The sequence below is a fragment of the Nicotiana sylvestris genome, chromosome 4 (assembly GCF_000393655.2).
Source record: "Nicotiana sylvestris chromosome 4, ASM39365v2, whole genome shotgun sequence".
NCBI classification, from domain to species: Eukaryota; Viridiplantae; Streptophyta; class Magnoliopsida; order Solanales; family Solanaceae; genus Nicotiana; species Nicotiana sylvestris.
This window is the reverse complement of record NC_091060.1, coordinates 102,054,291-102,065,447: the sequence shown is the minus strand read 5'-3', so window position 1 is coordinate 102,065,447 and position 11,157 is coordinate 102,054,291.

Below are 11,157 nucleotides of genomic sequence, written 5' to 3'. Positions count from 1 at the left end.
TAGAGAAGGACTTCCAAGTCTCCGGACGCGGCAGATATACCTCAAAGTATCTAGATTGCCTCGCCTCACAGATAGTATGGCTGAGCAGAAGAACCTGGATCTACACAAAAAATATGTACAGGAAAGGGCATGAGTACACCACAGCGGTACCCAGTAAGTGCCAAGCCTAACCTCGGTCGAGTAGTGACGAGGAAGTTCAGGGACCTACTAGTTATATATATATATATATATATATATAACAAGGAAAAATAGTATGAAAAGTGATAGTATAATTAAAATACTAACAGTCTATAAAGATGAAATCACAGAAAGAAGTAACTTAGTACGTAGAGATAGCAATAAGGGATTTCCCTGGATAATGTCCCGTAGTCCCAAACGTAAATGTGCAGAGGATCTCCCGAGATACTGTCTAGTAGTCCAAATCGTAAATGTACAGAGGATCTCTAGTAATACCGATCTGTAGTCCCAAAGTAAATATCCAGTAAAGGGGGATCTCCCGTGATACTGTCCCGTAGTCCAAAATATAAATATGTAGGGGGATCTCCTGGAATACCTATCCGTAGTTCCAAAGTAAACATGCAGGGGGATCTCCCAGAATAACGTTCTGTAGTCCCAAAGTAAATATACAACCAAATCAATATACGCAACAATCTCAAGAAACAGGTAATTTCTATTCAATATATGCATCAATATACAGTTCTATTCAAGTTCGTATCAAATAAATAGGTAATTTCTACCCTAAACATGCTACACAGAATACAAGTAAAAAAGTTTAAGCAAATAAGAATGTTAAGTCACGTAAGCATGCTTTCCAAAGCTAAACATGAGGCTACATATACTAGTATTGTTTAATTAAAGGAAAACATAGATATTTACTAATGACAATGGGGTTTTTCAACAATTAGCACATGTACGCACTCGTCACCTCACGTACACGACATTCATATAACAATTGTACGAAAATCATGTTCCCCCACATAAGGATAGGCAAGCCACTTACCTCTAACCAGTTCAAAATCAATCTAATATCACGCTCTTATCACAAGTATCCAACTCCGATTGGCCCAAATCTAATCAAATCAATTACATAACGTGAATAAAACTACAAGCAGCTAACTTAACTAATGAATTTAAAGCTACAACGAGAAATTAGAAAGACGCCCAAAAATACTCCCTAGGCCCATGACTAAGAATCGGGCAAAAGTTACAAATTTAGAACACCTATTCACTCATGAGTTCACTCGTACAAAAATCATCCCAATCCGACGTCAAATTCATGTTCAAAACTCACATTTTTCATTGGGGAACTTTTTCCCCCATTTCCAAATTTCTACCCTCAAATTCCTTAATTAGATGAGGAAAATAACAATGGACTAATCTATTAGAATCAAATTAGAGTTTTAATTCATTACCCAATAGTTCTCCTTCAAAATCTCTTAAGAAATCGCCTTCCACCGAGCTCTAAATCAACTTTTTATGTTATGAACTCAAATCCTCAAAATTTCATATTTCTACCTAGCAATTACTGCATCTACGATCAAGGTGCCTCTTCTGCGATCCCACTTCTGTTGCTAGGGATCCGCACCTGCGTAATTTCATTAAACCCCTAGGCACCGCACCTGCGCTCCATTCTCGCAGATGCGCTCCCGCTTCTGCGGTCCTTGAGTTGCAGCTGCGACCAACAACCTTCAAGCCTCAAACCATATCTACGATTGCCAACCGCTTCTACGGCACACCTGGGGTCTTATATCCGCAGGTGAGAAAACAATAGGTTCAGCAAATTTCAGAAATTGCCAAAGTCCAAATTCAATTCTGTTAAGCATCTGAAACTCACCCGAGGCCCCCGGGACCTCAACCGAACACACAAACCAATCCTAAAATATTATACAAACTTAGTCGAGCCCTCAAATCACATCAAACAATGCTAAAATCCTGAATCACTCTCCAATCCAAACCTAATGAAATAGAATTTCCAAAATTCTACAACTGATGCCGAAACCAACCAAACTATGTCTGATTGATGTCAAATTTCACACACAAGTCATATTCAACACTCCGGACCTATTCCAACTTCCAGAATCAGATTTCGACCCCAATATTAAAATTTCACTATTGGCCCAAAAACTCCGAAATTTAACTTTCGGCATTTCAAGCCTCAATAAGCTACGAACCTCCAAAGCACAATCTAGACACACCCTTAAGCCCAAAATCACCCAACAAAGCTAACGAAATTGATAGAATTCCATTCCAGACCCGTCTTCACACTGCTCTGACTATGGTCCACATTTTAAGATTTAAACTTTTATTTAGGAACTAAGTGTCCCAAAACACTCTGAAACTCAAGATGAACCATCCTGGCAAATCACCACAGCAGAAATAGACACGTGGAAAGCAGTTAATAGGGGATCGAGGCATTAATTCTAAAAATAACCAGTTGGGTCGTTACACCAATATGATAGAAAATATCAAACACCTTGAAATCTCAAACCTTTCCGATTTATCAATACAAGAATAGCTTCATGTCTCACATAAGAGAAACAATAAAATAGAAAGTTATCAAGTAATATATAGGCAATAGAAGTAGGTAAAACATGTGACAATTTGAATATATAACTAAGGCAAGTAGGAACAACTAACATGTAAGCAAATTGTTGAGTGGAAGGTTAGTAAAATCAAACAAATATCATTCAAGTAACAATTTAATTAAAGCATAGATATCAAGTAGTAATATGCATCAATTAAAGCATATAACAACAGATAACATGGAATAACGAAGACATGGAAATAACAACCTAGTCTTGCATGCTAGATCTGCTGACGGTGCATATACACTCGTCACCTTGCATATAAGTTATTTTTCCATATAATTCACATAATAAATAGTTCAACAAGTCCTAATTCCCTCAATTCAAGTATAGACATAACACTCACTTCTTCTGCAATCAAATCAATACTCAACCACAACCTTTTCTTTAGAACTATCCTCCAAACAAGTCAAATCTAGCCAAATATAGTTGAAATAGTTCAAAATAAGCTTTAGAAACTACCTATAAGTGCAAAGATTCGATCTTTAATGAAGTTGGAAAAAGTCAACAAAAGTTGATTTCGGGCTCGCCCGGTCAAAACTCGAGTCCAAGGGTAGATCTCGAGTACATAAAGCTCCTCGAGTCCATATATGTGTTTTGTTTAAAAATCCGAGTCCAATTTGACTCTAAAATCTAAAATTTTTATTTTTTAAAATATAGACAAAAAATTCCCAAAATTTCTCTTAGATTCTCATAAATTTGATATTAAATCTCATGTATAATAATGTAACATATTGAAAATAGGTTAAAATTACTTACCCGATGATTGTAGGTTAAAATCTCCTCTCCAAATAGCCTCCTACCAAGTCTAGGGTTCTAAAATGAGAGAGTGATACTCAAACCCCGTTTTCCTGACCTTATATTTAGGTGTAGATGTCTTAATTGTGACACTGAGTTCACAATTGCGAAGAATAACTCACAATTGCAGTGCTAGTCAGCCTTAAGGGAAATTGCATATGCGACATTGACTTTGCAATTGCGAAGTCTGCTCCCATCACAAATGCGACCAAGTGGTCGCAAATTCGAACCTACCCACCTCAAGTACTACTTCGAAATTGCGATATAGGTATCACAATTGCAACACCGGAAACCCCATAATAAAACCGCAATTGCGATGCTGGTGCACGCAATTGTGACACCTGAAGCATCCGCACACCAACAAACCTATTCCAGCACAAAACATTTCGTAAAACATTTGAAACCCACTTGAGTGTGCGGGTCTCCAATCCAAATATCGACACAAGTCTAAATATATCATATGAAAACAAGGGATAGTACTCAAAATAACATACTGGGTCGTCACAAATCATGATCGGGGCTTTTAGTGACTTCATAGATGCGAGTGTTTATCCATAGAAGTTGTGTCCTACAAGCAACATTTTTGTCTGCATAAGCAGAAATCACCGGGTAGAGTTATAATTTGAGGGTTTAGTCTATTTTTTATTATTTGGAGTTTGGAACTCAGCTAGAGGCGATTTTTGGGGAGAATTTTATAACTACTTTGAGGGTAAGTAGTTTCTACTTGATTTTGATGTTGTATCTTATTTCCTCATGGATTATTATACATATATTATGAGATTTGAAAGGAAATCTTGGGGGGTTTTGTTCTAGATATTTGGAGAGTTATTATTTGGGATTTCGACCCGATTTTAAGTTCGATTTGAATGAAACTTGTATATTTTGACTCGTATTGGAATGAGTAATTGGAATTTGTGACTTTTGTCGAGGTTAGAGATACAAATTAGGGTTGACTTTGTGTTGTTGATTAAAAATCGAGTTGTAATGCTCCTATATTGTTTCCTTTAGAACTATTTGACACCACAATGTGTTATCTGACTAGATTCGAGCCGTTCGAAGGTCGATTTGCAAGGGAATACATTTTTGGAGTATGGAATTGGCTCGTTCGAGGTAAGTATCTTGCCTATGCTTTGCTTGACGGGGTTATTCATGATCCCGGTAGACCTTATGCTATTATGTGCCTTGTTTTGTTATCATGCCCCGTTGTTTCCGTGTTTTTTCCACTTGTTTGACTATGTGAGCTATTATTGAAGTTAGAAATCATGTCTAGGCTATGTGCTTAGCTTTTTGAGACATGATATATCTATTTTTGTTATGTCGAACTGTTTGCCTTAACTATAGTCATATTTTCAGTCACAATATTATATTTACATATCATATCACTGTGTACTCTTTATACGTTAAAAAATTCCCAATTCTACCCAAATCCCTAATTTCTGCCATGAAAATCCTAGGTTTGATGTTAAAATCTTATGAAATGTAATTAGTATTTGAAAACAAGTAGATTAAAGTCACTTACCAATGTATTTACGAAGAAAATCTCTTTAAAAAAAATCGCCTCTAGGGTGTTTAGGTGGAGAGTTTGAAAGAAATGAACTAAATCTCGTCTTCCTCTATTTTTCCCGGCTGCAGTTATCACAGTTGCGACACATAGTTCGCAATTGCGATGATCGCAAAAGCAATCAACCCTTTGCAAATGCGAAAAAGTCACTAAGCCTGCTTTCGTCGCCAATACGACACTTTCGGTCGCAAATGTGAACCAAGGTTCATCGCAAATGTGACCAACACTTTGCAAAAGAGAAGTAGTACAAAGTCAGTCAATGGTCGCAATTGCGACAAAAACCTTGGCAATTGTGAAATGCCAGAGTTCGCAAATGCGAATAATTTCTCGCATATGCGAATTATTCACAACCCAGCCCATGCTCGCAAATGAGAATCACTGTTCTCAAAAGAGAGGCTATCATTTGCGAGCCAGGCCTCGCAATTGCAAGATCTGCAGGTCACACTAGAAACATAAGATGCATCAGCTATTTCAAAGTCCAAAAATCAATTCGTAGCCTATTCGAAACTCACCCAAGCCCTTCGAGTTCCAAACCAATCATGCACACAAGTGTAATAATATCATACGAACTCGTTCTCACGATCAAAACACCCAAATAACACCTACAACTATGAATCAAACACCAAAATAAATCAAATTTTCAAAGAAACTTAAGAACTTTCAATATTTCTACCGCACGTCCGAATCACGGTAAATCAACTCTGTTTTGCACCAAATATTGCAGACAAGTTATAAATACTGAAACAAACCTATACCAAGATTCAAAATGGAAATTTGAACCCGGTAGCAACAAAGTCGACGTACATTCAAACTTAGGAACTCTTTAAACCTTTAACAAATTATGCTAAATCATAAACGAAACTCTTTAAACCTTTAAACTTATAGTTTTTAACAAATTATGCTAAATCAAGAAAGGAACTTTAAAATTCTATTTCAGGAATACACCGAAGTGCCAAATCACGATACAGAACCACCGTCGCTGTCATATAACTGATTCGGGTCTATTTGTTCAAAACGCTGACTGAAGTTATCTCAAATGAGTTTTAAAGCACGATTTCACATTTTCATCAATTTCCTTATAAATATTCTGTAAAAAAGGACATGAATTGTGCACGCAAATCGAGAAAGTATAAACGAAACTATTCAAGGTCTCAAAACACAGAAATGAAGGTTAAAACTGGAAATGACCTATGGGGTCATCACATTCTCCACCTCTAAAACGAACGTTTACCCTCGAACGAACATAAAAAGGTACCTAGGCTGGTGAAAAGGTATAGATATCTACTCCGCATGTTTGACTCGGGCTCTCACGTGATTGTCTCGGTCGCCTGACCTCTCCACTACACTCGAACTGAAGGATATATCTTAGACCTTAACTATCAGAACTACTGGGTTTGAATAGCCACTAGCTCCTCTTTATAACTCATATCCTTGTCCAATTGGACTGAGCTGGAATCTAACACATGGGATGAATCATCGTGATACTTCTGGTGCATAGACTCATGGAACACCGGATGGACTGGTGATAAACTAGGTGGTTATGCGAGCCTGTAGGCCACCTCACCCACTCTCTCAAGAATCTCAAAAGGTATGATATACCTAGGGCTCAACTTGCCCTTGTATCTAAACCTTACCACACCCTTCATGGGTGAAACCTGGAGCAATACCCTCTCTCCAAACATGAATGCAACATCACGAACTCTACAGTCAACAAAACTATTCTTCCTAGATTGATTGTGCGAAGTCTTAATCTTGACCTTATCCAAAACATCCTGAACCAAATTGGTACCCAACAACCGAGCCTCTCCTGGCTCAAACCAACCAACTAGCAAATGGCATCGCCTCTCATACAATGCCTCATAGGGAGCCATATGAGTGCTACACTGGTAATTATTGTTGTAGGTAAACTCCGCAAGAAGCAGAAACTGATCCCAAAAAACCTCAAAATCCATAATTGATACACTCAAATTACACTTTAAATAAATAGTGTAAGGCGGTTGGTGTCAAATATAATAACCCAACAAGGTTGGGGTCGAACCTCACAAGGAATAGGTGAAAAGGTTACTTGAGTAGTGTGAAACTTGACTTAAGTCGTAATTCTATTTCTTTAGCTTAACAAGAGAATGATATAATTGTGATTTAACAAGATAACTATTTTGTTGTGAGAATGTGATTAATTTGACTAAGGAAACCAAGGTTGTGTCCCCATCAATGAAATGTAATGCTATCGGTGTTAATATGATATATTTCTAATGGAAGGTCCTTTGATATGCAAATAGTTTCTCAATGACTACCCAATATTTTCCAATGGTTGGGTAGTATTTTCTCTATATGATTTTTCCAAATATAAAAGAGTTGCATTAAGATCAACCAATTTATGCCAAGTAGAACCCACTTATTCCTAAGCGATTCTATTAAACAAGGTTTAAAGTCTTGAGTTCTTGATATTCACTTCTACCAAACCCTAATACACTTTTCCAAGTAAAGAAAGAGTAAAATGGAATAAGTTAATGTTTGCAACCACCAAAAAAATAAAGCACAAGAAATGAATAAATATCAACCAACCACTATGTATATATATTTAATGTCAAACACCCATTAATATTACACCCATTTAGGGTCCACAACCTTACTATTTAAAACTAGCTACTTATACTAAAATACAAAAATAAAGGTAATAATTAGTCATAAAGCTTACAAAAGTATAAGATTGTCTCTTCACAAGCTTCCAAATTAATGGTGTATTCAATGCCTTCAATGTAGTCCCTTTTTCAGACTTAATGCCTCACAAAAACCCTAATAAATCGATTTATAGTGGACTAAAAGTCGGGGTCAAGATTGGACAAAAATGCCCATGCAGAGCACTTATGCGATAGCATAATGGTCGCATACCATGTATGCGGTCCGCATAGTTGATAATTGTGTCACATAACTTCAGATCCTCAAGCCCAGATTCCACTGCATTCCATTATGCGGTACTCATATCAGTTATGCGACCGCATTTTTCATCGCAGAAGTGCTACGTGGGTTCTTCACTTTCAGTTATGTGGTCATTATGCGGCTCGCAAATGTGTTATGCTACCGCATAATGGATCATACAATCTTCTCTTCATTTGGCAAAATAGCTGCTTCAGTTTGCGGTGGTTATGCGATCCACATAATATTCTGCGGTCACATACTTGCAGCATTCCTACTCTTTTGTGGCTTTTTGACTTCTTTTCCATGTGTTTTGGCCTTCAAATCTCATGCACTACAAAACACCAAAACTTTATAAGATTTAACTACCAATGCATTGAAAGACGAACTAAACTCTATGTAATTGGTATCAAAAGTGTCAAAATTCTATGGCACATCAACACCCCCTACTTAAACTCTTGCTTGTCCTCAAGCAACTAAAAGAAAATTATCCTATCCTATACTACTTCTATTTCCAACATGTCACAATTCATTTAACAATTCGACTAATCAACTTGTGATCTTCGAGTCTCAACCAAAATGAGAAAATGCTACTCACAGCTAAGTGTGCACTTGTATTCTGCTTCAAGAACCTAACTTATGCTAAATCTTGCAATTCATGCGCACTCATAACAAAGAAAATCCCCAAATCACGCATATGTAGAGGGGATGCAATCAAAATACTCTTGCACTCGGAACGAAAGCTACATGCTAGAAGTATCAGTCCATATGCTTGCCCATATTTTAACTTGCTACTATCTCAGGAATGATTGGTTGTAGATCACCAAGGACTTTTCATGGATTATAATGTAGGCATCGGGACGAGTTGGATGAATATTTGGGAATGTAGTGGATATACCCTCCTTGAACTCTACATACATTTTGCTTCTTTACTATATACAACCGACATAGAACCACCTCAAAGTATTTCTTAGTTTCCACAAGACTCCACTCTTTTTCTCTTCTTTTCTCTTTTTTTTTGACAAATGGTTTTCTTTTTTTTGGAGCTTGAGTTTCGTTATATACACAACTTTGAGGGTTTTTTTTCTCTGCCCACAGTATTAAACCTTATCAATTTTCACATTGTACTGGCACCCCCAACTTAGGCTTTTAGCCTTATTCTTACCTGTTCAAGGAGGGATGGGTTCAAAAGAAGGAATTATTTCACAAAAGGGGTAAAGGTTTGTAATGTGGCAGCCAATAAAAGGTTAAATACTCAACGGGGGTAACTAGGGTAATTGATATACCAGGGAGGTCAATTTGGTAAAAACTAGCTAGTAGTCACAAAAGGGAGATTAAGATCATTTTAGTATCCAATCATTAACATGAGAGCTGCACTAAGAAACCAACCGGGCAAGTTCTAGACATCACTAGTTAAGCATATGCATTGTTTATACAAATCCTCACTCACTCACAACGCATGAGCTATTCAACTCAACATAGTTTTATCCCTCAAGTGAATGCAAGGCAACTCAAAACTTTCATCTCAAGATATGTAAGATTCTGGATAAGCGTAAAGTCAAAGAGTGAACCTCAAGTTCACAAGAATGACTCACCATTTTTTTATATACAAAATAAGAAAGGGTACCATTTTTTTACACAATTCATCACATGATTGAAGCTAGAACAATCAATGTCGAATAAGTCAAAACATTCCATGTTACTGCCGTGGTTCTATTATTACACCCTTGAAAAAGAACCCGGCGAAGAAAAACCAAGGGGAATTCATTGCTAACTATAAAACTATACTACTAATATAAATAGTTTATGTACAATGTTCACACAAAATATGACTATCCCACCCCCAACCAAAAAGCATGCATTGTCCCCAATGCATAGAGAATGTAAATGTGAAGCTTAGGGACTTCCTAAGGTGCACTAGGTGCTCGGAGGAGCTGAATCAGCTGCGGGGTCATCTGTTGTAACTGTGGCAGCAATATATGGAACCTCAGATTGTATGGTGGTATCCAAGGCTGGAGCAGGAAGCTCCACCTGTTGTGAGGTTAAAACATGAAGCTTCACCTGCTGTGAGGCTAGGTGTGGGGCCTTGTAGCTTCTAGCCTATCCTGGTGAAGGCTGAGTGGTCGATGGATGTGCCTTGGCGACCATGTATGCAATAAAATGTACAATTCCTGTCTACACGGTTGTTTCCTCTTCATCCTGTACATCTGTAGAAGCAGCCACTTGCTTACCATTGTTGTCCCGATGACCCACAGTCTCCTCTACCAATGCATCCTCATCGGTCTCCTCATCTTCAGTATCTCCATCATCAGACTCCCCTTCCGTCTCTCCGGATCCCTCCTCTAAAGGAATGTCAATGTGCACAGTGGGAGCTGGAGCCTTTGAGGTCACAACACTCTGTGCCTCCGGAGCTATCATAATGTTTGTGAAATAAAACTTCAAGCTTGGAATAGAGGTTCCAGGACCCTGCTCGCCTTCCTTCAGAAGAAAGGGAGTCAAGTCAAACTCCAAGTTCTCCTTCTTCTGCAACTCTGATTTAAGTTCATCAACATTTTTCTTGAGCCGGGGCATATCTCAAACTTTACCTCGCTCAGCCTTCCCAAGACACACTTCAAAGTGCTTTAGGCGATCCTTATAATGATGATGTTGCTGTTGAACAAAGCTCACTAAGGTTTGGATGGGATCAATGCTAGCCGGATGAGATTTGGGATTTCTTTTGTCAGCCGGACTACTTTACCATTAGCGTTTTGATCTAGTAGATCCAGCTTTGAGAGCGCTAGTAAAGGAACCTGTGACTGTGCAGTGGTTGGCTTTGGAGTGGTTGTGGAGGTAGCTGGGGAAGGAGAGGTGTCGCGTAGCGCGGGGAAAGAAGGTGCTGCCTAGTCTGATGGATGAGGGAGTGAAATCTCTGGTTGATTGTCTGTTTCCTTGTCTACTGCATCATTGATCTGAGTGATGCCAATATCCTGGAGAGCTCTCTCAAGTCGATCATGTTTTGGGATAGGAGACACACTCACAGCTTTAGATAGAGCAGTGATCAAGCATGGGAAGGGAAATGATGTTTGTTTTTTGTTTCCTCTGATCCCCAGCTCCCTGAATATAATCTGCCCCACATCCACCTTTATGCCCATAATGATGCATGCAATGAGGAGTACCTTGTCAATGTTTATGTCAGTTTCATTCCTAGTCGGCATCAGATGGGAGCAAACAAAACTGAGCCAATATCGACCCTCCTATGTGAGATCCTGCTTGTAAATATTTTGGTGTGGGTCAATCCAAGAGGGTGTCCCCTTTGCT